Source organism: Sebastes umbrosus, chromosome 24, assembly GCF_015220745.1.
Source record: "Sebastes umbrosus isolate fSebUmb1 chromosome 24, fSebUmb1.pri, whole genome shotgun sequence".
Classification (NCBI taxonomy): domain Eukaryota; kingdom Metazoa; phylum Chordata; class Actinopteri; order Perciformes; family Sebastidae; genus Sebastes; species Sebastes umbrosus.
In genome coordinates, this window is record NC_051292.1 from 11,539,486 (window position 1) to 11,566,843 (window position 27,358).

Genomic DNA, 27,358 nt, shown 5'->3' on the forward strand with positions numbered 1-27,358 from the left:
TTTTTTTTTAAAGTAAATTCACGTTACAACTTGCGACAACTCGCGGAGCCTTCGCCGCAACACGAAAGCCGTCATTTTCTGATGCGCCCACCTCGCTCCGGCTTCACTACGGCGACCATAAACCAAACTTTATAATGTGCACGGACATGCAGAACGGGCCTTCTAAACTTAATGCATGGAGACTGGACAAGAAAAATCGGTTTGTTTCAACGGATTTTGCTTTTTTAAGCAGAAAAAAGTAAACTCACATGGTGCTTTTGTGTAAAGTTCTTGACCTTAAAGGGAATGGAGAGTCCAAAATGTTGGCTCTACCAACTACTTTTACACAACCCTGCTCTGCCAATAGAACTCTCTGTTCTGTAACCGACACAAACAAAAACTAAATGCAATAAATGGAGGCAAAACACAACCTCCTAGTCGTCCAGTATGACCTTTTTTCATAAGAACTCGACACAAAGCGTGGTTGAATCATGTCCACATTGCATATATAGCTATGTGCCAGCACATCCTTTATTAACTTGCTCATACTGTATTTAGTCTACGGTTTGAATTGGTTATTCAGATTTGACATAACTATGAAGTAAAGGTGCTGCACTCTATTCTAACCTCCCTCTTCAGCTAACACACTCCATTGGTTCTGCACACTAGCATTAGTTAAGCGTTGAGCGAGATCGATGTGAACACCACTCGAGCATATGGAATCACCTCATTGCACGTGTACATATATAGCATATAGGTGTGCGTGTTGGGAGGTGATAGAGGGGGGAGAAGGAGTTCATGTCTGTTGAGAGAATAAGACTGCTGAAGAGAGAGAGTCTGTGAGTCGAGTCCAGCCTTATATGGAGGATCTGAACTGGAAGGAACAACTTTCCCACATCGACTGAGCACAAAGCTGCCCGACCCTGTCACTCATCCTGTGTGTGTGTCCTTCTTTTATAGACTTTATGTGAGGAACTGTCAACCTTTCTCTTCTAGTATCATGTGTAAATGCACTTTTTAGAATGTGTGTGTGTGTGTGGCCATCCACATATCATCCGGTGCCAATTATAAAGAAGCCGCCCTCCTCTAACATGCCTTCCTCCCGTGGGGAGGAACGGTGCCGATGACACGGGCGAGTCCATCCGCAGACGCCGCGTCTCGCTGCACCCCCCACCGTGTCACCTGTCACTCAGAAAGCCAGGCTTCTCGTACGTCCCCCCCCCCTTTCTCCCTGTAATCCGTCATGCCCAAGTGGGGTCGGATGGACCGGTTCGCGGTTCTCCGGCTAATTGCTCTGAGGCCGGAGCTCGCCACAGAAGGACTGTAGCGGGCGACTGAGCAGGGAGGTTAGGAAAGGTCAGAGGCAAGGTGAGGAGACAAAGGGCTTTACGGGAAGCGCGGTTGGGACGGTTGCTTTAATGCTTTGTTACGGATTTGGACTCTGACCAGGGACCTCTGTTGCACGTCATGATCCCGTGTTTCCTGTCTGTCTCCACTATCGGTCAATAAAGGCTAAAATGCCAAAGTAAGCAATAAGGGAAGATGTCGTAATGGAGGTTGTAGTGAGCTCAGTTTTAAAGCTAGAGTGAAGATACTGGTATCATATGAAACTAAATAATCTAATGAATCCATTGGTACCAACCATGTCATACTACCTGGTCGCAAAGGAGGCTAAATAATGCTTCAAACAACCATGTCATGTTGCCTATTTAATCCAATTCAACCAGTACTGCTGGAATAATACCAAATGGATGTTATTTTAATGTCATTAAACCCAACTTTGTTTGGAATACACATCACGTGAAGGCAATATAACAGGGCTGTCCTCGACCTAAAAAAAAGCAGAAAAAAACACAAGTCGAGTGAAGAAATATTAGTTGACTAAAACAACCGATTAGTCGACAATATAACGTAAAAAATCAAGCTCTTAAAACTAGATTTTGACCCAGGGTCCCTCTACAAGACAGCACCATAATGCTAATTCTGCAGGAGCTGCTTGGTGGTGAAAATCCCCTGGAAAATTTGCAATGAATCTAATTACCAAAACCAATTGACATGCGGTGGACCTGGGCCTCCAGGCGCCCCTGAGGGCCTGGAGCCCCGGGGACTTCGCTCACTTTTCCCACTTTGCCCAAGTTGCTAATCCAGCTTTGTGCAAAAGGAAGAAGTAATGCATTTGACATTGCCGTCAATAGGCGGGAACAGATTTGGTAGGCACTCGGCATACATACATCTCGAGGTCCTTCGTCCTCTTCTCCTTCCCTTCACTGTACCCTCCACCTCCTCCCCTTTCCTCTCCCCGTGCAAGCCGAGTGGAATAATCACCTGTTATGCTCCCTGACAAAACACCAAAGCTGGTGTAAAGCCAACACGGAGGAGTGACTCACCAGAGTGTGAAATCTATCTATCAACCAATCTCACGCAGTCGCTGAGAGCGCTCTGCTTGACACAGTTTGCCACGCCGTTTATTGAGCCTCCGTGAACTCGTATCACGCCGGCGGCAAAAAAAAATACACACATCAAAAAAAAGACCCGCATGGACACACACGGGCGAGACAAAAAAAAACGCTTTCTATTTGTAATCTGCAATAAATGACTGTTTCTAACTGCGCTGTTAGAGCAACACATCATAATTACAGTCAGAGCAAACATTTCTACACGAGTTGGTTAATCATGCATGTAGATGACGATAATAATACAACACTGTGTGCCGGAATGACTTCTCTATAGCCAGGCTAAAGATCCAGACAGTGAACTAAACAGACTGCCTTGACAGACTCACAGAATCTGATTTCACTTTACAGTCACAACAACGTCGCTTGTTTAGTCCGAAACAAATGTTCTAAAGCCAAATACGTTCAATTTACAAAAAAGATATAAAACAAAGAAAAGCAGCAAATTCACACATTTGAGAAGGTGGAACTAGAAATTATCATTTTTGTTTATAAATGGTAGGGATGGGGGGAAAAAATCGATAACACATAGTATCGCGATATCTTGCGTTGCAATATTGTACGTCAATTATCAATCTTTTATTATATAAACTATTATATCGTGTCATATGAAATTAGAAAACCTTGACCTTTGACCTCAATATATGTGAATGAAAACTCTTAGATGAACAGAGTGAAAACTGTTTCTTATTAGATAAAAACAGATGTTGAAAAACTGCATAATTTGCAGTTGAAAAAAAAAAAGTAATAAATCGCAATATATCTTAAAATCGCAATAAGATCGTATCGTGAATTAAGTATCGCGATAAAATCATGTTGTGGGGCCTCTGGTGATTCCCACCCCTAATAAATGGCAATAAATGATCAATAATAATCACATATATATATATTGAATAATGATATATTCAGCAAATATTTTCCATTTCTACATTGTGAATAATAAAAAAAAATAGCATTTTGCTTTATAAATGACAATAAATGCTATATACTAGTGTCAATCAATCTAAACTGTTTCCACTGTAGAGCTTTCATTTTCAATTAATCTGTCGATTCTTTTTTTTTTATTAATCCAATAGTTATTTGGTCTATAAAGTGTCAGAAAAATGGTGAGAAATGTCCTGAGATGACGAAGACGACGTCCTAAAAATGTCTTGTTTTGTCCACAACTAAAAGATAATCAGTTTACTGTCATAGAGGAGGAAATAAATCAGAAAATATTCACATTTAAGAAGCTGGAATCAGAGAATTTTGACTATTTTTCTTAAAAGAAACCAATTAATCGATTATCAAAATAGTTGATGATTAATTTTATAGTTGATACCCAATTGATTAATTTATTAATTTTTGCAGCTCTACTCCGCTGATGAAACATTATTCAAACAAAAGTAGCACGGTGACTTTGCAAAAACACACACTCTGATTCCCTTTTTCCGTGCATGCTCACATCCCCTACTTAAATAAATATGGTTGCATGTAACAATGGAACAGAAGTATGTAATCCTCATATCCACAAGAGAGCAACTCTCTTTCAAGGTTTTTATTGTAAGTGAGGTGGCGGGACATTCGCGGCCCCGCTGCATCTCTGCATCAAGGACACGATCCGACCGCATGGTAATCCTCCAGTGAATTATATAGCGAGTGAGAGTGATGTGGTGCGCGGCGAATGCCCGCACTAAATATTTACAAAAGCCTCATAACTGATCTGAATGAGCCTTTAGAGAGTGACTTGGGAGGTAGCACAATGGGAGAGGAGTGACCTTGCAAGGGAGTGTGGGGGGGGGAAGGCGGCAATTATGTGGTGCGTGAATGCCTCGGCTGTTGGGGGAGCGGAGGAGGCGAAGACGGAGGGAGGGAGAGGGGAGAAAAAGAGGGAGATCATCTCTGCCTGTGGAGACGCAGGGAGAGATGGAAGGATGGATGGGCGAGAGAGGACAGATATCCCTCCCTTCCCTCGCTCCCTCCTTCGCCAATCTCCCCGGACGGGAAGTGTGAAGTTACAAACGCAGCCGAAAGCCACTATTGGTCCGCAGCCAAGCATTTTAACTAGCAATACACAGGCCCACATATGAAGAGCTTCCTGGCATATTAGACAGTTTATTTTTGGGCCTCTCCGACTTTCATTCAGATATCCTCAAGTGGATTCGACTCCAGAGAGTGCTGAGCTGATATGCTTCCTGCAAGGGAGCGTGTCAGGTGTGTGTGTGTGTGTGTGTGTGTGTGTGTGTGCGTGTGTTTTGGGAGGTTGGGTAAAACACTTTTCACGGGTATCTGCCGGTTGTATCAAGGGATCGTATCGAGTGAGGCTACTGTGACAAGCGTGTGCCGGAGTGTTTGTGTGTCTTTGTTCAGGGTGTGTGGCTGTCAAAGATATGGACAGGCACACTTGTTCTTTTATGAGGGGGACCTGGTGGAGCTCCGCTGGGACGCTGTGTCAGAGCAGAGAGGAGGGGAGGGGAGGGGAGGGGAGAGGAGAGGAGAGGAGAGGAGAGGAGAGGAGAGGAGAGGACAGGACAGGAGAGGAGAGGAGAGGAGAGGAGAGGAGAGGAGAGGAGAGGAAACAAAATGAGAGGAAACAAGGAGAGGAGAGGAGAGGAGATAGTAGAGGAAAGGAAACGAGAGGAGAAGAGAGGAATCGAGGAGAGGAGATAGTGGAGAGAGGAGAAGAGGAGAGGAGAGGAGAGGAAACAAGGAGAGGAGAGGAGAGGAGAGGAGAGGAGACAAAATGAGAGGAAACAAGGAGAGGAGAGGAGATAGTAGAGGAAAGGAAACGAGAGGAGAAGAGAGGAATCGAGGAGAGGAGATAGTGGAGAGAGGAGAAGAGGAGAGGAGAGGAGAGGAAACAAGGAGAGGAGAGGAGGGGAGAGGAGAGGAGAGGAGAGGAGAGGAGAGGAGAGGAGAGGAGAGGAGAGGAGAGGAGAGGAGGGAAAACAAGATGAGAGGAAACAAGGAGAGGAGAGGAGAGGAGATAGTAGAGGATAGGAGACAAGAGGAGAAGAGAGGAATCGAGGAAAGGAAATAGGATAGGAGAGCAGATAGTAGAGGAGAGGAAACAAAGAGAAGAGAGGAGAGGAAACAAGGAGAGGAGAGGAGAGGAGAGGAGAGGAGAGGAGGGAAAACAAGATGAGAGGAAACAAGGAGAGGAGAGGAGAGGAGATAGTAGAGGATAGGAGACAAGAGGAGAAGAGAGGAATCGAGGAAAGGAAATAGGATAGGAGAGCAGATAGTAGAGGAGAGGAAACAAGGAGAAGAGAGGAGAGGAGAGGAAACAAGGAGAGGAAAGGAGAGGAGAGGAGAGGAGAGGAGAGGAGAGGAGACTACTACATCCCTCGGTCATTAAATCCTGCCTCCCAGGACTCTTGAAAGTCAAACCTATTTAGAACTAATATACCAACAATGAGTCTTCACCATAACAAATTATCCATCATTGCAGGCTGTCAGTGTGTCAAACAAAGTGTCAATGAATATTGGTCTGTGGTAAACCTCTGCAGCGGCACCATCCACATGGATTTGTTTCAGGGATGTTCCTAACCACTAATTTCCCTGATGTACAAACAGAAGTTTAAACTCAGACTGGTCGACTACTCTAAAAGTACACTCAAAAAACAGTCAAAATTGAATCTATGAGATTAAACATTGTGTATAAGAGCCATCTGAAATAGTTAATCACATTTTTTAAAGACCAAATCGTATTTGAAATGGAGCTGAAATCAATATTTCCCCAGTGTCCGCTCTGGTCGCCTGGATATTTGATGAAATACCCCAGCGGGGACTGTGGTCTAACAGGAGTCATGGTTTGGCATCGCTTATAGGTACTCGAAGCTCAGGTATCGATATCGGGACTAAAAACGTCGAATCGGTGCATCCATAGCAGGAAGGCAATGACAACCTATTTTGCCATTTAGTTTGCACCACTTGTGTCACAGTGTCAAGTGAGGACACATCGGCGTGGTAACAATCAATCAGAAAAAGCCGTACTGAGGAGACAAGCGTAACCTTTCAAGTGTAACATCTCAGAATGAGTTTTGGATAACTGAAATTGAACCATTGATTCATCGGAGAGATATTATTGAAAGCTAAGTTCCGTGTTGAAAACATTATAATTCACAGAAATATTGTGTGGGAGCTCAGTCGCAGTCTCCAAACCCCCCCGATCCAGCACTATCTCTACACACTCGGCGCCACAGGCACAATCGTTCCGTGTCTTTTTCTCCCCCTGGAAAGTTGATTTAAGGGGTCCATCTCGGGCGCCGTGTGTGCCCGCTTGCAGCCCCATTGGTCAAGGCAGGGCCAAAAGTTCACCGCCGTCAGCTCTGGAACTGATGGCTAACGTTTTTACAACCTTTCCCGGGCAATATGGAGGAATCATCGTCTGTCTGCGCGACAGCAGCGGGGCACTCATCAGCCATTCCACACATGCCCTCTCTGTCTCTCTGCCATGGGAGCCTTACATTAGGAGAGAATGAGCACGGTAAAAGATTTCCATCTCTGTATTACTTTCCTCTCCTTTTCACTCCCTGTGCCTTGTTCTCTTTTCCACAGACTCTCTCCCTCAGTCACACCTCAATTCTTTATTGTCCTTGGGGGGCCCGGCGCTTTAATTCCACCGCTTCCCCTCTTTGACTTTGAATTAATGTACACCACGCTGAAACTGGCAAAGACAGGAAGTATATTTCCCCAGCTTTGAACCCGGCCTCTCTTGATTTTTGCGAGGCTGCCGGGTGGCAGAACATGTGAGCTCGCTCCTCGACGTGTTTGATTTCCAGACATGGCTTGAAGTTGCGGAGTCACGGGGGACGCCTCTTATATTTTACATGGCAGCTAGGGGGCTACGTACCGTGAAAACACCACTTATGTTTCGGCTTTTTGAAACTTCATGAAGAGGTCAATCCGGGCTCAAAGAGAATCGGCAAACAGCCGCTCAAAAAGAAAAAAAAAAACTGTTGACTCGCAATTCCTCCATTTGATACAGTTAAGTTTAAGATGTTTTTGCCAAATGTGCTCTCGCCAAAGCAAACAAGATTTTTATTTTTATATTTTTCCAATAAGAAATTCATGTAAATTAAAGCAAACAGCAGAGAATGGTTGCCAGAGTGCTGCTACATCATGAAAGCAGATTCACTCTCAGATTGCTGTCACAATGACTTGTACGTTGTCTGACGTCTATCACAGGTACGTGGACGACACTTTCACCAAACTGCGCTGCTCCGGCATTTATATCTTCGTCCAAAAGCAAGGTGAAGATTGATGGGAGCATAAAGACCACTGTGTACAGAGGGGAAGTGCAGCTTGTTGGGAGGAGCACTCGGGGGCCAACTGGTACATGGAGTGGATGATGAAAATCACAAGCCAAGATAAAGACGGAAACTGCCAACTCAACAGGGACCATCCGAAAGTTGGACCGTCCCTTGCGCGGCTAGGCTGTCAGAACATGTAGCCAGAGTTTTCAAGTCTCAGGAAGTCGGTTCTATCCACAAACCATTTATCACCTTAAGATCTCTGCTGGCACACTCTTAAGACACGGCCCCCCCCAAGAGAGAAAGACTGGAGTGATATATAACATCACATGTGACAAGTGGGGGAACTGAATGAACACAACATCAGGTCTCTGTCAACAATACACCAAAACTAGAGACCATCATGCGATGGGATTACACCATCCGCAACGCCAAATCGGACCGTAAATTTGGGGGGCAAATGGCGCCTACCCCAATCCCTACCGCCCTACTTCTGGCACCCTTACTTGGACCACACCCATCTTCAAACTCAGCCTTCATTTTGATCTCAACTACACACCTGTAAAGTTTTGTGACGCCAAATTCCACCGGGGGCGTAAATTGGAGGCGTAAATTTGGAGACCAATGGCCCCATCGCCCCCCTTGCTTGGACCAAGGTCATCTTCGAACTCAGTCTTCATTTTGAGCTCAACTAAATACTTGTAAAGTTTTGTGAGTGCCTCTTACATGGATGCGATGACAAAAGTACATTCTGTGGTAGCTCCCGTGGTAGACACAGTAGGTGTCTCCAGGATCACATTCTGCCATGATGACTCACACACAGAATCACAAGGTGAAAACAATACCAGCGTTGCTGTCGTGGCTGGTACTGGGAAGGAGTCAAACACCTGGGAAAGCTCCATAAAATCCATGAGATGTGGCTAAAAGCCCAGGAAAAACCAAACAGGTAAAATACTTGCAAAAACAGAAAGTAAGGTTTTTTTTGCAGATGATTTAAGTATTGGTTGACGACTCTTAAAACCATAATTCTCTTAAAAGTGAATCAAATGAACAAGATCAATTCTTTACAGTCCAAAGGTTTGGTCTTCCCACCATTCGATCCAGCATCCTGAACCCACCACATTATCTTCTTATCAAAATAACTCATGGACATAGATGGCAAAATGTCCCATAAAAGCAGCTTCTCAGAAGACATCTTCATCTCACATTGAACCATAAAGATCTACTTTCAAACCCAAGTGCATCATCAGCTTCACTGGCAACAGCAGCGGCGTATAAAAATGCAATCTCGTCATCCTGAGCTACACCTGAAGGATGGACTTGAAATCAATTTTCTCCTTTTGGCCCCTTTTTTGATATCCTTTCTCCTCGGCTGCATCCTCTGTCTGCTCCTCTGAACTGTTTGTGAAGCATTGAAGTTCACTCTGGGATTTGAAGTTTGGAGGGAAGCTGTCTGGAATATTTCTGGCCACTTTTTTGGGGGTTACTATTGGATTTCTGGTTTGAAATAACAAATCCAATGACCTTTGCAGTTCAGTCTGTATTACTGAACGCCTTCCGACTGTCTCCCACAGCCAGAGATAGTTCCAAAGAAATCAAAAAGAAAAACTGCTCCTTGCACATTCAATAATTTCATTGTCACACAGAAAGAATGTCATTTCTAGTCTGGAAATTAAATAGTAAGAGTTTGGGCATGAATGAACTCGCCAAAGGGATCATAAAATTTTCATCTAGGTGCCAGATAACAGTCTTGTTCCCCTAAGAATGAATATATTTATCTTTAACAATGCAACTTCTATAGAACTCCCCTATGTTATCAGGAAGAGACCTCAAGTATAAAACTTAAATGGATGAAAGATGGTCAGTGCTGATTGAGGTTATTAGAATTAGCCAATGGGAAGTGTCCTCACATCACATGGAACATTAATTGGACTGCATTTAGCCTCAACAGCCATGCCATACAATAATTATTGTGTCACTCAAACCCACAAATGTCAACCTCATGGTGACACTAGAGGAAAAGTCGAAAAGTAAAGGATATATCATCTGAGAACCATGAATATCCATACAACAATTTACCCATGGACTGTATATGAAGAGTGGATGAAGTGACTGTGACGTCACCCATTGGTTTGTGGACTACGGTTTCGAAGCCTCGAGTTCGACATTTTTGCCGTCGCCATCTAAATTTTTGGCCGTTGCCATCTTGGGTTTTTGCAACCAGAAGTGACACGAGAGGGCGGAGCTAAGTACAACCGAACACTAGGCCACCAAAAGATTACAATTAACTTTCATGAACTGAAAACACACTGTAATACTCTGCTTTATGGTCTATTGACCTCTAAATGGGACCATAATTTACTAAATGAACATCATGCTGTATTGAAGACTTGAAACTAGCGATTGAGTCCATAAACTCATGTTTACAATGTTTACTGAGGTAATAAATCAAGCGTTCTCATGGACTTCCAAACAATCTGACTTCTATTTGCAACCGGAGGAGTCACCCCTGCTGGCTATTAGAAAGAATGCAAGTTTAAGGCATTGGCTTCACTTCTCAGACCCGGAGGTTGTCCACTGGTTCATCCTCTGGGGAACATGAATGTCTCTGACAAATCCATTTGGCACTAGTTGCGATTTCTTAATTTATATCAAAATGGTGGACGGACCAATCGACAGGCCAACAACTCCATTGCCATCCCCAACGCCACACCAGAACAATGTCTATAAAAAGTTGTAATCTGAACACCTTTTGCAGTCTGCAGTGCTTGAGGCAGTTAGTTGTCTACACTCTATAGAGCCCTAACAGCCCAGAGGTGAAAAAGAAAAACACAACGCGCACATCAATACAGAAGGCAATACAGAAGGAGTCGCTCAAGCGTGAGCAATACTTGTCTGCCACAAACTGGAGGCTGTTGCATTTTCAATCCATATACCAGAGAGCAACATTATCAAAGCGGAGTGGTAAAGTCAGCATATGAATTAAATATTCTGTTCAGCTATTCTCTCAGTTTCAACTACACAGCACGCTGGTGTTAACAGATTTTTTTAAAGTAAACGTGTTAGCTTGGCCTGGTTTAAACTCCCTTCTTGAAATGATAAACAGTGAGTATTGAACGTCAGGTGAGAAATCAGTTAAGTGATGGGGAGAAATCATTCAGTGAGATCTTAAAATGTAATCTTACCCTCCTTAAGCTCTCATTAGGTGATCTTACAAATTTAAAAAGCTCTGTGTAAGAGCAAAGAAACTGAAAATTTGACTTTGACAGCAACTTAGAGCCTCATTAACTCCACAAATGGTGCAGTGAACATCCACCTTTTCAAAAGAAATATGTAAACGGCTGTCGCCACCGAGGACTTGCCGGTGGGTATGATCTTCACTGTTATGGAGAACAGGCCAAGTCCAATGAGCCTCACATCAAAATAGATCGAAGAGGAGCAAATGAGTTTAATAGCGTATTGATGGCGGCCTCTGTGTAACCCGCGCCACGGTGACCCCGCTTTGACGGCGACATCAGGAGGGCCAGCCAAGGCTACCGCTTAATGCCGCGTAGCTAATTACCTCAAAATCGACCAAGAGCGGCTGCGCGTGTGTGAGTTTATGTGTGCATCTATCAAGAAAAACTGCTCTGTAATTAGCCAAAAAATGAAAAAAAAAGCAGCAGCGAGGTTCAAAACGTTTGGCAGGTATTCATTAATCGCTGATGGAAACACTGGGAGGATGGGGGTCAGTTCATTTCCTCGTTCTTATCAGCGCTGCCACAGAAAAAAGGTGCTCGCGATTGTCATGTAAAGTGTATGTTTCTGACTGCCGGCGCCATCGGGCCGCATTGTGGGAATGATTGAGGAATGGTTGGCAGGCTGGAATGTTCGCGGAGGGAACAAGTTCTTTCGGGGACAATTAGCGGGTTCGTCACTAATCTGTCACGGGTTTGACAGCTGGTGTTTCGGCTTTGGTTTTGTTCACGGCGCTGCAGCGAGATGAATTAAAAGAGACCAGAGGTGGAAAAGAGTGCTCTGATGCTTTTGCTGAAGTAGAAGTGCAACAATGTAAAAATACCACTCTGTCATTCAAAACCCCACTTAAGCACAAGTACAGAAGAATTAAAAGCAAAATGTACTTAAAGTATCAACTCATTCTGTATATTATTAGAATGTTAAAACTGATGCATCAAGATGGAAGCAGCATTTTACTGTCGTAGGTGCTCAAGGTGGAATTTCTAACTTAGGTTGTCTAGGCCAGGGATTCCCAAACACTGGGGCGGGACCCACAGGGGGGTCGCAGGAGATTTTATTAGGGTCGCCAAATGAATTAGCAGAACTTCTTCCATAGTCTTTTATTTAAGATGCATATCTGCAGTACACATTTGAGCCTCAATGCTCGTATTGTTTTAATAATTGTAGCCTACTTATAACACTGAATCTAATATGAAAGGCTAGCGTTTTACTGACGAGAAGAAAAAAAACGAGTCCAACCTAAAAGATGTACCCCTTCCATATATATATATATATTTTACATCATATCTGTCTCAGAAATGTCATTTTTTAGACTTTTCTCTAATTTCTGAAAGCCAAAAAGGTTTGGAACTTCATGTTTTATTATTAGCAACGCATTTTATAAACGTATCATGTGTTTTTACGCAATCAAAACTGCGTATAAAGTACAATATTTCCCTCTGAAAGGTAAAGGAGTAGACGTGTAAAGTACCGTAGCACAAAACGCAAATACTCTAGTAGAGTAAAAGTACTTCAGAACTGCTTTCCAGCACTGAAAAATACTTTGTATTCTAGTTTTTTGGGGGTTTAGTTGCAGCATATTTGGGAAAAGTCTCTCTAATAATTCTAAATATCCTGACAGTAAATTACTTCCTCTCTTGAGGAAATACACAACAGCGTATCAACAATGCTAATTCACCAAAAATCTGCAAGTATTTAAGCATGCGAGAGGCCCGCGTGCAGTCAACAAATCTGCTGCCATTACACCCTCTCCCCATCTTTTCCCCCCCTTTTCATGTCTCACTCATGCAATCTGCATTCCAATCAACAGCGCGAGACCACGGCCACAATAAATAACCCATAACGTCTCATGAATTATGGCATGAAACCACGTTCGCCATATGATGCTCATACATAATTAGGATGAATCACGATAAATAAGCCATACATTACTCATGACTATTGCAGGAGAACCTTCTGCAATTGGGAGGGAGGGAAGGAGGGGATGCACGGGGATGGCTTACCTAGAGGAGAGAAGAGAGAGACAAAATAAGTCATGTCAGTGTCATAGTATTCATAATTAATATCACTCAGGGGTGATGTTTGCACACAGTGATGCAGCATGAGGTGTAAATACAGTAGGGCTGGGACAATTCACCTATCTCCTGATTCGATACTATCACTATAGTGATACATGGGTGCTGATTCTATGATTCTATTCTAAGTATTGCGATTTAATATTATGATTTACTGTGTTTGCATTTATTTTTGTTAACTTTTTTTTACGCTAGACCATGGGAAAAAGATGAATCATACTCTTCTAGGGACTTTTACTTTGGAAAATATCTAAATTAATACAGTAAAACTGTTTGATTTTCAGCATGTTTGTAGTCAGAGATGTCCTGAAGTACCCCAAAAATCAAAGAATAAAGACATTTCCCCTCACAAATTAGTGGTATATACTTTTTAATTTATAAGGGGATATGTAATGTTTTATACTTCTGGTGAATATAATCCAATCAATCTGATTTCCATATTGTATTTTATATTTACAGTTCTCTTTGTTGACACCTTATTTTGAAAACAGGATGTAGTCACACATGTATCCTTCCGCTAACTTCGCCAAGTCCGTCTCTAGCTCTCCCGTCAGCTCTTTATACCCAAAGTGTTTCCATCCTTTACTGGATGTGTAGTGTTTACCACATTGGATTTAAACGTGAGGATGCATGTCGTATCCACGCCGACCCTCCGCCGTTTTCTGCTTTTTCGTTTCGGCTCGCTGCGGTTTGTTTTGGTTGACGGATACGGAACGGATATGACGTCACGTTACTTAGACTACAACAATAAAAGCGGTAGGTATCCCATTTGTCAGCCAACCTGCAGCTCCTTTTTCTCCACAGTTCGCTGCAACTCAAAATCAATCAAATGACTAGCTTCTGGAGTGTTTTTTGGACGTTGTGATAACAGGGGAGGAAACAAAAACTTGAAGTTAGTTTGTGACAGAGCGTAACACATCCCGGCCTTCCGCTCTAACTAACAGCATTTCAAAAAAAGGAGTTTTCTTTTTGACATTCTCCTCCTGTCAGTCGGCTGATTTGTTTTGGGAAAAGGCAATTTTCTTCCGAAAAAATATATATATCTGTTAGTTTACAGATACAGATAGCGGGATCACCATCACGGCTATGCTCAGACACTCACACACACTTCCAGCACACACACTTTCCTCAAAAAGCTCTGGATTTCGGGAGCAAAAATAGGCCAGTAAAAAGTAAATAAGCCACTGTGATCTTTATTTCAAAGGAAGACATATGATGTTTATCGCAATAAAGTAAAAATCGGAGAGATGTGTCAGAAAAGCCGGGCGCGCGGTGGGAAGTGAGAGGGAGAGGAGGATAAAGTGATGGAGACAGGAACAGAGAGAGCGGGTGTGCGGGGAATCAAGAGAATGACACCGCGGGAGCAGGGGGCGCCTCGGGGTTCTCGCCGTGCACTCATTGATTTCTCATTAGTAAATTCAGACCTCGATTTCATCAGCCCCGGCGAAGAAAGACAGCTAACGAAGGCATGGCAGGTACTTTGGTCTTATTTCCCGCCAGAGGGCAAATTTCCACTCTCCTTTAGCGGGGTGATTAGGAGGGGAAGAGGATCTGGATTCAGACGTGGAGGCTCTCGCCCGCCCCTGGAAGTCTGACCAGCGAGTCTCTGCCCAATTAGCCGGTCCCGCGAAAAACAGGATTTCCTGGAGCATAGTTGTCTTGGAGAGATTGATGCTTCATTAGTTAAAGCTATTGAGTATTGTTCCTGTATTGGAGAAGGGATCCTGGTCAGCTCAAAGGACTTTGGGTATTAGAAATTAGGGGTGGGGGAAAAAAACGATTCACCGATGTATCGCAATTTAATTTGAGTCTATGCAGAGGTTAGTGACGTTATATCCGTTCCGTATCCGTCAACCAAAACAAACCAACCAAAGTGGTAAACACTACACATCCAGTTAAAGTATGTAAACACTTTGGGTTTCACACATTGCCAGGAAAAGCAGAGCTAGACATCACGGCTAAAGCGGACAGGAAACGTTATCGTTGTCGAGCCGGCCGTCGCTCTCATCTCCGTGGTCAAATGGGCCGACGCTACAACTGTAGAGCACCCATATACTAGCATTTATGTTGAATGCATTCAAACGGCCCCGATGGAGCTGACCATGGATGGATAAAGAGCTGACGGGAGAGCTAGCGATCGCAAAGTTAGCAGAAGTATTCACATGTGACTACGTTCGGTTTTCAAAATAAGGTGTTAACAAAGGGAACTGTATATACAAAATACATATGGAAATAAGATTGGCTGGATTATATTCACCAGAAGAATAAAACATTACATGTCCCTTAAAAATTTAATAGAAAATACCAATTTGTGAGGGAAATTACTTTATTCTTAGATTTTTTTTGGGGTTGCTGGAACAGAATGTAATAAATAATGCCTGACAATACCTGATATATTTGACTTCAGGACATCTCTGACTACAAACGTGCTAAAAATATAACATTTAATTTATATATTTTCCAAAGTAAAAGTCCCTAGAAGTGTATGATTCAAATTTTCCCCATGGTCTAGTGTTAAAAAAGCTAACAAAAATTGCAATAAAACGTAATATTGAATCGCGATACATATTGTATCGGCACCAAAGTGTCGTGGATACGGGCGATAGGCGATTCGTCCCAGCCCTGTTAGACTTATCCCATTTACCTGACATCTAAAAAGTCGAGGAAAATGCTGCACAGATGGTGTTTTCATTGTCCAGCCAGGTGTAATGATATCAAAGCATGCGCGGCTCTCAGGTTAGGCGGTAATATGCACTGAATGGTTGGTTAGGTGCATCTTTTTCAGGCAAATTGGACTCCAGATTTGAGCGTCTACGGTTAAGTCAGGCACATTCATTCCAGGAAATATACAGAACCCTCATTAGATGGCACTGTGTACTCTGCAGCCACTGAGAGAGGAGGGATTGCTGGGAAGGACTTTTTTTTAGTGTTCACTTTTATGAGAATAAAGATTGGTTTTTATCTGTCAAATATCATATGACGGGGACAAAAAAAAGCCGCAGTATCTGTGGGCATTATACGGACGAATATTGCGTTTTATTGCTGTTGGAATCAGACAAGAGAGACGTTGCTTCTGATATATCAGCCAGCAGATCAGGCGGATTGTTGCTGGATAGGTTTTCATATCTGTAACATCAATGTGCTGGACGGCAATGAAAGAGAGAGGGAGAGGGGAAAAGGGGAGAGAGAGAGGGAGATGTGTGTTTTTTTCACAGCCGGATAAGTGAGGAGAAGATGAAAGAGGTCGCTATTGATCTTAACAAAATATATATAGGGTCCATCTCTGATGTTATTTTAATAGACACAGATGCAGACGGAGATACTCTCCCTCTACACTCTTAGCATTTATTAGGTAGCGTACAGATGGAGCCGCTATCGATACACACTCACACTACTGCTGTTGCTGCCTCTAATTAACTCAGTTTCCCCAAACAAAATAACTGCGGAGGCACGAACGGTCACATCTGGGAGTGTTGCACTCGGCATCAATCTGAGACAGCCGGCCCCGAGAATTATGGGGGATTGGGGGAGGTGGGGGACGCAGCGGGGGAACGGGGCGACCGAGCAGCTGCCAAACGCCACGGCGGAGAGGATGGAGCGACGAAAATGAGACAACCCGGAGATGTGGATTATGGATGGTGTACGCGGAGGTGAAGACGAACTCTGGATCTTCATAAAAATGTGGGAAAAGTGACAGGAAGAACAGAGTTACGTGGTGTGGCATAATCTAACAGGACAAACATGGTCTTACTCAACATTTTTTTTTTAGACCAGACAATCAATCTTATATAACAATTAATCAAATAACTTTCATATCAAATAATGAATATGAAAATACTAGGCCTGGGAATCACCGGAGGCCCCACGATACGATATTATCACGATACTTAAGTCACGATCTTACTACGATTTTAAACATTTTACGATATGCCGAGTATTGCGATAAGATATATAGCGATATATTTTGATTTATCACCTTTTTCAACTGCAAATTATGCAGTTTGTTAACGTCTGTTTTATCTAATAAGACCCCTAGAAAATACTCTCAAGTATCATGAGATTCAACTTCTGTTGTGATATTCGGGGCTATATAAACTAGAATTGCCTCCGCCAACCAGTCAAGTTGCGGTTTACATCCATGTCTGTCCAAAAATGTCATCACTTCATCATTTTATCCTGTTAGACATTGTGTGAAATTGTCATAATTAGCATATGAATTCTTGAGTTAATGGCCAAAAAACGTGTTTTGTGAGGTCACCGTGACCTTTGACCTTTGAACACCAAAATCTAATCAGTTCATTCTTGAGTCGTTGAGTGGATGTTTGTGCCCAATTTAAAGAAATTCCCTCATTCCTGAGATATCACATTCACGAGACGCAACCCGACCCAAAAACATGTCGGGCTGTCCGTCCGTCACGGGTGTAAAAAGGCATAAAACAATGTACTTGACTTGACCCGACAGTACCCCGCTGCGCCCCCGTCCCTCGCAGTGGTTTCAACTCTTTTGTCTGGAGTATTTTGCAGGTGAACCTCAACTTTAAAGCTTCAGTATTTCGTCCGTTGCCGGGGGATGAGCTGTATAAATCTTCCCCAAAGCCTCCCCGCTACAGCAGATCCACACCGGCACTCCTTTTCCACAGATGTCAAAAGACAGATGTGTAATACTGCGATGCAGGTGTACGCTCTTCTGCTGTCAAACTTATAAGCTTTATAGTCCAGAAATGTAGACTTAATACGAACAGCCTTTAAGTTGGCACGTTCTAAATAATCTAATTGTGTATTATCCTCCAGCATAATAAGTCATTTACTAACAACGTATTGACATTTACTGCATTAACTGCAGACAACCGGGCAACGCAAATGACTCATTAGTAGTCTAAAAATAAATCATTCATGAGCCATTAATAAATCCATGGTTTGCATCTTATAGAAAATGGTGCCAGATCCTGATTGAAGAAGTGAAAGTAAAAAACTTTTGGTGAATATTAAGCGCTGGCTGACAGTAGAGAACTCCGCAGCGGTTGGGGGAACTGAACCCTGATCATGTGTAAATAAATCATTGGCCCGTCCATCACCCTCAAGGCAACGCTGCTACTTTTCCACCGCATTATTTCAATGCAAACTTGTAATCTTGTGCGTCTCAGAAACAACAACCGCCTCAGCTGTTGGCGCCGGGCGTTGGGAGGAGAGAACAGCGGGCAGAACGCATCCCTGTGATCAAAAGAGTCCATCTCATCTTCTGCTTCTCTTTTCCCCTCCGAAGCTCACGCTGCACCGGGCGTGACTGCGCACAGAGGCGGTGGATGAAGAGGAGAGCTGAGGAACAGGGGGGGGTTGGGTGGTGTGATGCTCGATCTTCATCAACCCGGGTCCCTTAGAGACGTGGGATTAGCGGGTGTAAGCACTAACTGATGGGTAAACACTATGAGTTATTTATGTTTCCGTAATATGAAAATGTCTGTTTCTTATTGACAGACCGCGATCAGCTCCTTCCGTCCTGACAACCAGAAACAAAAACCTCGTCTGGATTGATTTTCACAGAGTACTGACTCACACGTACAATGTGGGAGGGGGGCAAAAAGAGTGAGCTTCACCTTAGCGAAGTGTCACGCTGCTGAAAGTTTACCTCAGGCAGGGAATAGCTGGCGAGGCACAGTCATAAAATAAAAATGATGTTGTCTTCAGAACCCACGGTGTTTGTTTTCCCCTCAAATTGTGAAGCAGCTCTGGTGTGAATAAGGAGGTAATGTGTACCCCAGACTGGGGGAGCTGAAGAAAATAATACACCAGCTATCATTCTTTCATCAGTAATCCACTTGCCTATAGCTCACAACTGGAAAATAAGCTTTGGTTCCTGTAGCAGGCTGACAGCAGATGTTCAGCTCGCTATTTTTTCCCCTCACAATATTTTTCTTCTGATGCCTAACGAAGACTTCGACTTTATGCACATGATGTAACCTGCATGCATCTCTTTGAAAACTCTTCGCCCTCTCTACAAATTAGAATTTTTTACGGTTTTGCCGGTTCGGTCCGGTGTAAGAGCTTAGATTGATTTTATGCCAACCGGTTGAACCGGCATTATGACATGTTATAGCGAATTAAGCGCCGTCACTGCGCTAAATTCAGCTTGTATTAGTAATAAAAGTAAAAAGGAATAGGGCAACATAACATTGTGTCATAATCGGGGCTGTTAATCGATTAAAATATTGAATCGGGGATTATTCAAGATGTAACTTAAAGGGAGATTTGTCAAGTATTTAATCCTCTTATCAACATGGGAGTGGGCAAATATGCTGCTCTATGCAAATTTATGTATATATCCGTTATTGAAAATCAATAAACAACACAAAAAAACAACAAATATTGTCCAGAAACCCTCACAGGTACTGCATTTAGCATCAAAAATATGCTCAAATCATAACAACCTGCAGCCCGACAGGCAACAACAGCTGTCAGTGTGTCAAACCAATTTTGAACATTTTTTTTACACTGGCACAACTCCACTACAAATTAATTGTAGAAACAAAATCAGAGTTGTTTGTTAGAAAGATTCCATTTTGCACACATTGCTCAGGAGTCTGTACACACAATGAAATGGAAGTAGTCTGCTGTTTTCTCTCTTTTTTTTTTGATGAATTCCCTTGTCTCTCTCGCTCTCTCTCTCTCTCTCGTTCCCCCCAAAAGGGAATCAAGGACACACCCTTGCCCTACAAACCTCCCAAGAGGAGCTGTGAATTTCAAAACAATGTGTGCGCGCGTGTTGTCAGTAGACGTCTGTGTGATGGGAAGCAACATCCTGCCACCCGGCGCCGGAGGAGAAATGCCCTCCAAGCATAATTGCTATGGATCTCCCCGCTGCATAAACGGCGTTATCACAGTTTGTCTAATTGTGAAAGCTGTGATCAGCATAAAGAAAGGGTGAGCCTGTGTGTGTGTGTTTGTTGGCAGCGGTGGCGCAGAGCCGTTCTCCCTCTCCCTTCTCATCATCTCGGTCTCTTTATCATCATAAAAGTAATTAGCATAAAGGTCGGATTTGTGTAAACAGAGAAAGCGGGCTTTGGATGAGGTTCCGCGCGGATGCGGCCACCTCGACGCGAGTCCGACGGAACAAGTTTGTTAGACGACGCCGTCGGTGAGTGTGTGTGACAAAGACAGGAAAGCCAATGGACCTGAAACATTTGTTTGTGCAGTAGGGCTGAGCATTTCCACAAACGAAAAGCTCTGCAAGTGCTCAATAGGTCAAGCATTTCCAATATCCTCCGTGTTTCATCAAAATCAGAGCAGCAGTGCAGCAGCAAGGCTTCATAAACAATGTACACTATGTGGTCAGCCCTGTCCATATAGGTTTTTGTGTCTAGAGTGTAGTTTTCTTAGTTCCAAATAAGGGAAATCGTCATACTACTGTAGTGCTGCAAAGATTAGTCGATTGATAGGAAAATAATCGTCAACTGTTTTGAGAATCGATTAATCGTTTCATGCAAAAATGACAGAAAATGCTCTTTTTTTTTCTCTCAAATATCAAGATTACCTGCTTTTCTCTGTTTTATATCCTATTAAAGTGAATATCTTTGGACTGACAAGACAAGACAATCAAATCACCGTGGACTTTGAGAAACTAGGATGGCCATTTTTCACTATTTACTGACATTTTTATAGACCAAATGTGGAAAATGACGTGAAATACAAGAGGCGCTTTCCTTTTAAGTCTGGCGCTATCCATTTAGGAGCTGGCATTTTGATGTTTTGTGTTGTAAAAGTCTTGCCTTGGTCTTGCTGAAGTTTATCGCGGCAATTTGGAACAGGTCATCGCTGAGGGTGATCTGATCGATCAGCCACCGGTCGTTATGTAAGGGATAATGTACGGCGAGCCGATCGTTGTTGCGAAATAAACCACGACAGGTTGATGCAGGACACCAACGCGAGGGGTTTTATTTCGCAACAATGACCCGCTAGCTGTACATTATCCTGATTAATACACAGCTACTTACTAAAGAAATCAATAAGTTGACACAAAAATGGTCCTCCAGAGTCCGACATCAGAACTACGTCCATAGCAACGGTTTGTTATACATAGCAACAGTCTGCTATAAAGAAATAACAGACCGTAGAACGCCGTGATTGACCAATCAGAATCGAGTATTCAACAAAGCCGTGTAATATTGGCCGATATTCATTCAATTTAACCTACAATTAACCTATAGACCGTAAATTTGGTTTAGGGCTGGGCGATATGGACAAAAAGATCATATTTTTTAGGATGAATGGCGATACATAATACATATTTTGGTATTTCCTACTAAGTGGGCTAAATGTTTAAGCCACGTGGGATGCACAAGCACTTTTATTAAAACAGATATCACATCATATATGACATGGTTAAGCTACGTTTGAGACAACTAATTGCTTTAATTCGATAAATTCAACAATGTCATTACGCTATTTTCCAACCATTTGTGGTTCTGGATTACTCATCTGAACTGTGTAATTAATGTTATTTTGTTAAACAAACCAGAAGAGAATGTGAGAGAAGAGAGATGTATGGGGCGGCATGGCTTTACGGAATATATCAATATAAACGGTATTGTCTCATCTTATACTTCGTTTGAAAATATATCGATATGCCTTAAAAAGTCGATACACCGCCCGGGTCTAATTTGGTTAACGGATTAACGGTTGACCTCCCTGCATAGAACCTGACAGAGAAATGTACATCCATCACAACAACTCACCAGGGATTCATCATCTCCCTCCACACACATGCACACCTTCCACCTAACACCATAAAGGCTGGATGTCAGCTTTAACAAAAGCCTCTCAACACTGAACAAGACGTATTATATCACCTTTATCTCCGCTTTCGGCAATAAAAATCTCCCTAATTTCAGCAAAAAGCACACGACATATTTCCCCCCAAAATGAAACACACACTGGATTGATATGATTTCCAGCGGGGGATGCCACTGGTGAAGAAAAAAGTAATTACCTATTCATCTCACCTCCTTATTCACCTTTTTCATTGTGCTACAGCGTCTCCTTTATTCAGACCTCTCTCTCGACTTGACTGCTCATTTTATCCGGGATTGAAGAGTGGCGGCGCGGAGCTTTTGCCCTCGCGGTTAAAAGCTGTTTTGAAGTAAAAACCCACCGGCGGGGGTGGCCTTCCAGACAGGCGGTATAAAGATGGTGGTGTTCATTTCTTTGCCTGAAAGCCTCTGGGCACAAATGAAGTGTCAGGTCTCCCTGCGATGGTGTTCTAAATATGCAAAGGGGGCCCAGTCAATATCCACTTCCTGTAAAAATGTTGTGATTCATGTTTCCAATGGAGAGAAAACGGCGGGTGGATAGCGGATCGCCCGTGGTCAGCGTGGTAAATGAATGGGGCTACGGCGAAGGTGCCCTTGAAGGATGTGTGGTTGGGTGAGGCAGGCGAAGCAGTGGGAGGTTTTGATGTCTCCCGCACATAAAACCGTGATTAACACAGTTGGGTTTCCAAAGATCTGAGCGCCGCCAAGAAATAGTGCTCTCATGCAAGTACACATGATGCACCCGCGTTGGATGACAGACGGCGAGGAAAAGGGGGGAAAAGAGGCCGCTAAATTACCGCTCCATAGCCGCGCCGCGTGTCTTTAAACACGCCACATTACAAATCATTACGCTCTATTCATTCTCTCTCTTCAGACAATAGCTCTCGCTTCAAAACAATTAGAGAGCAATGACAGAAACCCTTGATGAAAGTGGCGCTGTTAGTTAAAAGGACTGAAAATGATACAAATGATTTATGCAGAGACTTGGGAGAGCCACACTTTTCAACAAAAGCCAATTGACCCCCCCGCCTTCCCTCCATCAACCCCCCCACCACCCTCACCGCCGCCGCACCCACACTTGTGTGATTGAACCGTGGCGTAATCTGTCATTCAGTGTCGGGCACTGCCAAGATTTCATTACAATAGGAACTAATGTGAGAAAAGCAATTATTTCACTCCCATAATGCACTACTTCAGCACAACGGTGACCTTTTCCGTCTGTGATTGTTCATTTTCAAAAAGTGTTCTCCGCAGTGAATATACATGAATATCAACACTCTGAGGACAGAATATTTAATCTCACCTCCTGGCTTTTTTTTTTCTGTCTGGGTGGAAGGTAACGAAACTAATTTAAGTTTTGTCAAATCAAAAAGATTCTGAACGCCAGTCAATCACGGTCAACCGCTGCTAAACGCTGTTTGTCATACGTGACATGTTTATCAGCGTATATTAGTTACATTTTTATTTCCTTAGCCTATCCGACATGGGATTATAAAACAAGGACACTCACACCCAAAATTGGGAGACTTGCAAAAGACAGATGAATGGAAGAGAGGCTGAGATATCCTGACTTTTAGTCCCTAGTGTGCGTCAAGCTCTAAAAACCCCTGCACTTCCCATAATGCAACAGCTACTACTCTAATCTAGACACAGCCAGAAGACATTATTGCCTGATATCAGACAGACTTGTCAACAATAGATAGACATTGTCACCGATAACCGATCCAGCTATCTGAGTCAGTATCGGCCCGATATCTGATCCGGTATCAGTGCATCCCTACTCTCCGTTTCCATCTTCAGTCTGACATTACCTCCACTCAAAAGCCTTCCACACATCCTCAGTGGTGGCTGTGCCATTGTTTTCCTACAGAGAGAGAAGTGCCGCCCGACTAGGCGGAAGCGCTAACCTTGGCGTGGCGCACAAGCGCTGCGTTCAGAGTTCAAATCATATCAACTTTGACCTCGGCTGACGCTGACCTTTCATAGCGCAGCCAATGAGAACAGCGGCAACAGCTGTTGTTGCCTTTAAACACTGAATAGCGTTCCTTGCCCTCTTTTTGGCGACGTATTAAAACCTGCTGCCTTCATACCTGCTTTACGTCCTACCTCGCGGTGAAGGCAGCCGAACCGATTTCCCTAACCAATCGCTAGAGGTCAACGTACCCGCCTGAATCTATCATAACTTTTTAACACTATCTTTGAACACAACCAACTGGTTTTGCCAGAGTGGAGCGAAGCGAAGTAAAAACAATATTGAGAAGACATGCCGCCTCAGCGCCGTCGTGACTTGTCAACGCTTGACAACGACTTGACGCTGATTTGGCTAAGTGTTAGTCCCAAGCGGCGCTCATTGGATCTACTGTTTTTCAACCAAGAAACCGCTGTTTCATATCACAATGCCGGACGAAGCAGTCAACTCGGTGGTGTGAGCGGATTCAAAGGTCTGGACCTAAGCAAAAGAAAAGATGAGTAGTACTCCTCATGATTTGTAATCTGACTTTAACATGTACAATCAGTGGGTATCCCTTTACAGTAAGTAAAGTGACTACAGGGTGAGGTAAATTCAACCAAACAAGGTAAGATTTCCTATGATTCCATTTCAGTCAAGGCTCTGCAGCTGGGTAATAGTAGTTGTGACATACAGATGGTGAAGACATCCATCTAATACCATAATGACAGTAGCAGAGTCTCATATGTATCCCATTCAGCAGTAAAATGCCTTGTGAATAAAAGAAAACTGACATTCTGCTCCCATTCTGATAGATTTTTGCTTTAAACCTTAATAAGAACATTTAAAATACCAGCCTGGTTGAAAAAAAAAGAAAAAATCAATCATCTTATTGACTGTGCAAACCACCAACAGTTACAATTGATGTGAAATTGGACCCGTTAACAAACTAAAGCTTGAGATTTTGAGGGTACAATTTTCTTGATAACATGCATTGATTCGTGATGTGGAAGCACGGTGCGGCAACAGTCTTTATGAATTTGGCATTTGGGATAACAAGACGGGGTTTCAAAGTTATCAAACTGCTGTGAGTCAGAGGTCCTTTAAATAGAAATCACAACCAAATGGATTCTTTTTTACAACATCAGACGAGTTGATTTGAAAAATGCTTTCACGTGGAGCATTCTCACGTCTTATCAGTTAATAGTCCGGTTTGTCTGACTGTCTCAGTCTGCTGATTTTACCGCAGTGCGATTTTTAGAAAATTACATTTGAATATGAATACAAAATATATAGCTACATATATTTTTAGGGCTGTCAGAGTTAACGCGACAATAACGGGGTTAACGCAAATTAATTTCAACGAATTCAGTTTTTAAGCTAGAGTGAAGATACTGGTATCATGTGAAACTAGAAAAAAAACTAAGGAATCCATTGGTACCAACCATCTCAAACGAGCTTGTCGCGAAGGAGGTTACATAACGCTCCCAACTTGCGCTAAATCTTGGCGAGGAAAAACTGTCACGCCCATTTTCAAAGGGGTCCCTTGACCTCTGACCTCAAGATATGTGACTGAAAATGGGTTCTATGGGTACTCACGAGTCTCCCCTTTACAGACATGCCCACTTTATGATAATCACATGCAGTTTGGGGCAAGTCATAGTCAAGTCTGACACACTGACAGCTGTTAATGCCTGAGTTATGATTTGATCATATTTTTTATTCTAAATGCAGTACCTGTGAGGGTATCTGGACAATATTTGTCATAGTTTTGTGTTGTTAATTGATTTCCAATAATAAATATATACATATATTTGCATAAAACAGCATATTTGCCCACTCCCATGTTGATCAGAGTATTAAATACTTGACAAATCTCCCTTTAAGGTGCATTTTGAACAGATAAAAAATGTGCGATTACATATTTTAGTCGATTGACATCTCTAATATTTTTTTTAAAAGCTCCAAATTCATGCTTAAAAACTTTTTTAAAGGATGTATATGTTTGTTTTATGTACCCTGAGCTTTCTGCTGACATGACCTCCTACTGTACTGTATACTTTAATAGCTCCACACTCCTGACTCCCGATTGGGGTCACATCGCTCCGAGACCCCCCGATGCTCCGTCTTCTATCACTGTAAAATTGAAACTCTCTATAACATGTCGTGTTATTTTTTTTTACATCTCCCGGGAAATTAACCCCACGTGTTTTGAAAGGGAATAGAGGTGGCAAAGTTCAAGAAACAGTTTTTCCCTCCTGCTGGCTCAAGACTTTATACCCGTGGTAGGAAAAACATTTAATGCATTTCTAAAACATCCATCAGTTAATAATTAATGTGACACCGAGGGGGGAAAAAAAAAAGGGTATCAAAGTTTTTCCACAAGGGCAATCAAACACTTGTGATTAACTTTTAAAGCGTGGCGCAGCAATATGGCCAGTTAAACGCTTGAGAGGGAAATGGTTGCTTTTTAGATGTATGGCAAAAGATCTGCCTGCAATCTGAACTCCTATCTCCCCTCAGTGTTTGCGCTACCCCTCGCTGCGCAACCTCCTTTTTTTCCTCATTCTCCTCTTCTCTGTTTGATTTTCTCGGAGCTTGTCATCCCGGGCCCCGGCTTGTCCAAGAGACTCCGGGTCATTAAATATTCATCCGCTCTCATCAATTGCTCCCGCAGTCCTTTTTTGGAGGAGGGAAAAAATGACATTGAATTATTCAGGGGGCCCAATCAGGGCTATTTCTGGCGACTGCCTTGACTGAGATGAGATGGCGCAGCGGGCTCCTCCAGTGTTTGTGTGTTTTGATGTGGTGGCTCCGTTAACTCCGTGTCCGTCCTCAGCTGTCATAATTACGGGGCATTACAACGTGATGTAATCAAATGGCTACTTTTCTCCTACGATTACGATTTGCCATGACCGCTGCACGCCCTGAAAGACACCAGTAGATCAACTATATGATGTTCTGGGAGATTTGTTTTATCTTATGCGCGGATAAAGAGTGCGAGCGCCCCTACAGAAGAAAAGCACAGATTAAAGCCTCTCTATACGATGTCTACCCCCCCTTTAGTCCGAGCGTATAAAACAAAGAATAAAGCCGGTCTGATCATGCGGGGGGAGCAGGGAGCGAGTGATGTCATTCTGCTTCACACAGCTGCATAAGACAAGGAAGAATCTTTAAACAGAGATCACAAACACAAATCTCAAGAAGCTCATTTAAAATGGACAGACTGCAGATGGGCAGCACATGAAGGAAGGACTACGACGAGCAGAAAAAAGGGGGGGAAAACATCTTAATCAGCTGAAGTGAGGAGGATTTGTTTCTCGGCGGCGGGGGGGGTCACCGAGGTCTTACTCCCATGTCCAAAGATAGTAACATCTGAGACTAATTCGCCCCAATAAAAGTGTCACTTGCAGATAAGTGCCGTGAGCTGCTGCGCTCATTATTCTGAAGGGATAAGAATGGGCAGCCGAGTGTGAAATTTCAACACTGGCACCAGGGGAGAGGTGGACACTAAACTGTGTGCTAAACAGTAAACCCCCCCAGACCTCGGGGCTGTGCTCGCAAATAAGGTGTTACTGGTCTCAGAATATAAACATTGGAACTCCTGTGGATCAAAATATGCCTTTGA

The 27,358-nt window shown here is 43.1% G+C and overlaps 1 protein-coding gene and 1 long non-coding RNA gene across 7 annotated transcripts in view; one reads left to right on the forward strand and one right to left on the reverse strand.

Annotated features, from left to right (window-relative positions):
- LOC119483764 (receptor tyrosine-protein kinase erbB-4-like) overlaps positions 1-27,358 on the reverse strand; it is a 296,368-nt gene that overhangs the window by 200,111 nt on the left and 68,899 nt on the right. Inside the window, exon 1 of one of the 6 annotated variants that reach the window (XM_037762208.1) lies at positions 12,831-12,915. The exons of the other annotated variants lie outside the window; for them this stretch is intronic. The gene's annotated coding sequence lies outside the window, so the exon portion shown is untranslated. Of the gene's footprint in view, positions 1-12,830; positions 12,916-27,358 lie in introns of those variants that run through there. 6 annotated transcript variants of the gene reach the window in all.
- On the forward strand, positions 5,975-15,263 carry LOC119483880. Its single transcript, XR_005205838.1, has 3 exons — positions 5,975-5,989; positions 11,572-11,574; positions 15,095-15,263. It is a non-coding gene; the product is annotated as an uncharacterized LOC119483880 (long non-coding RNA).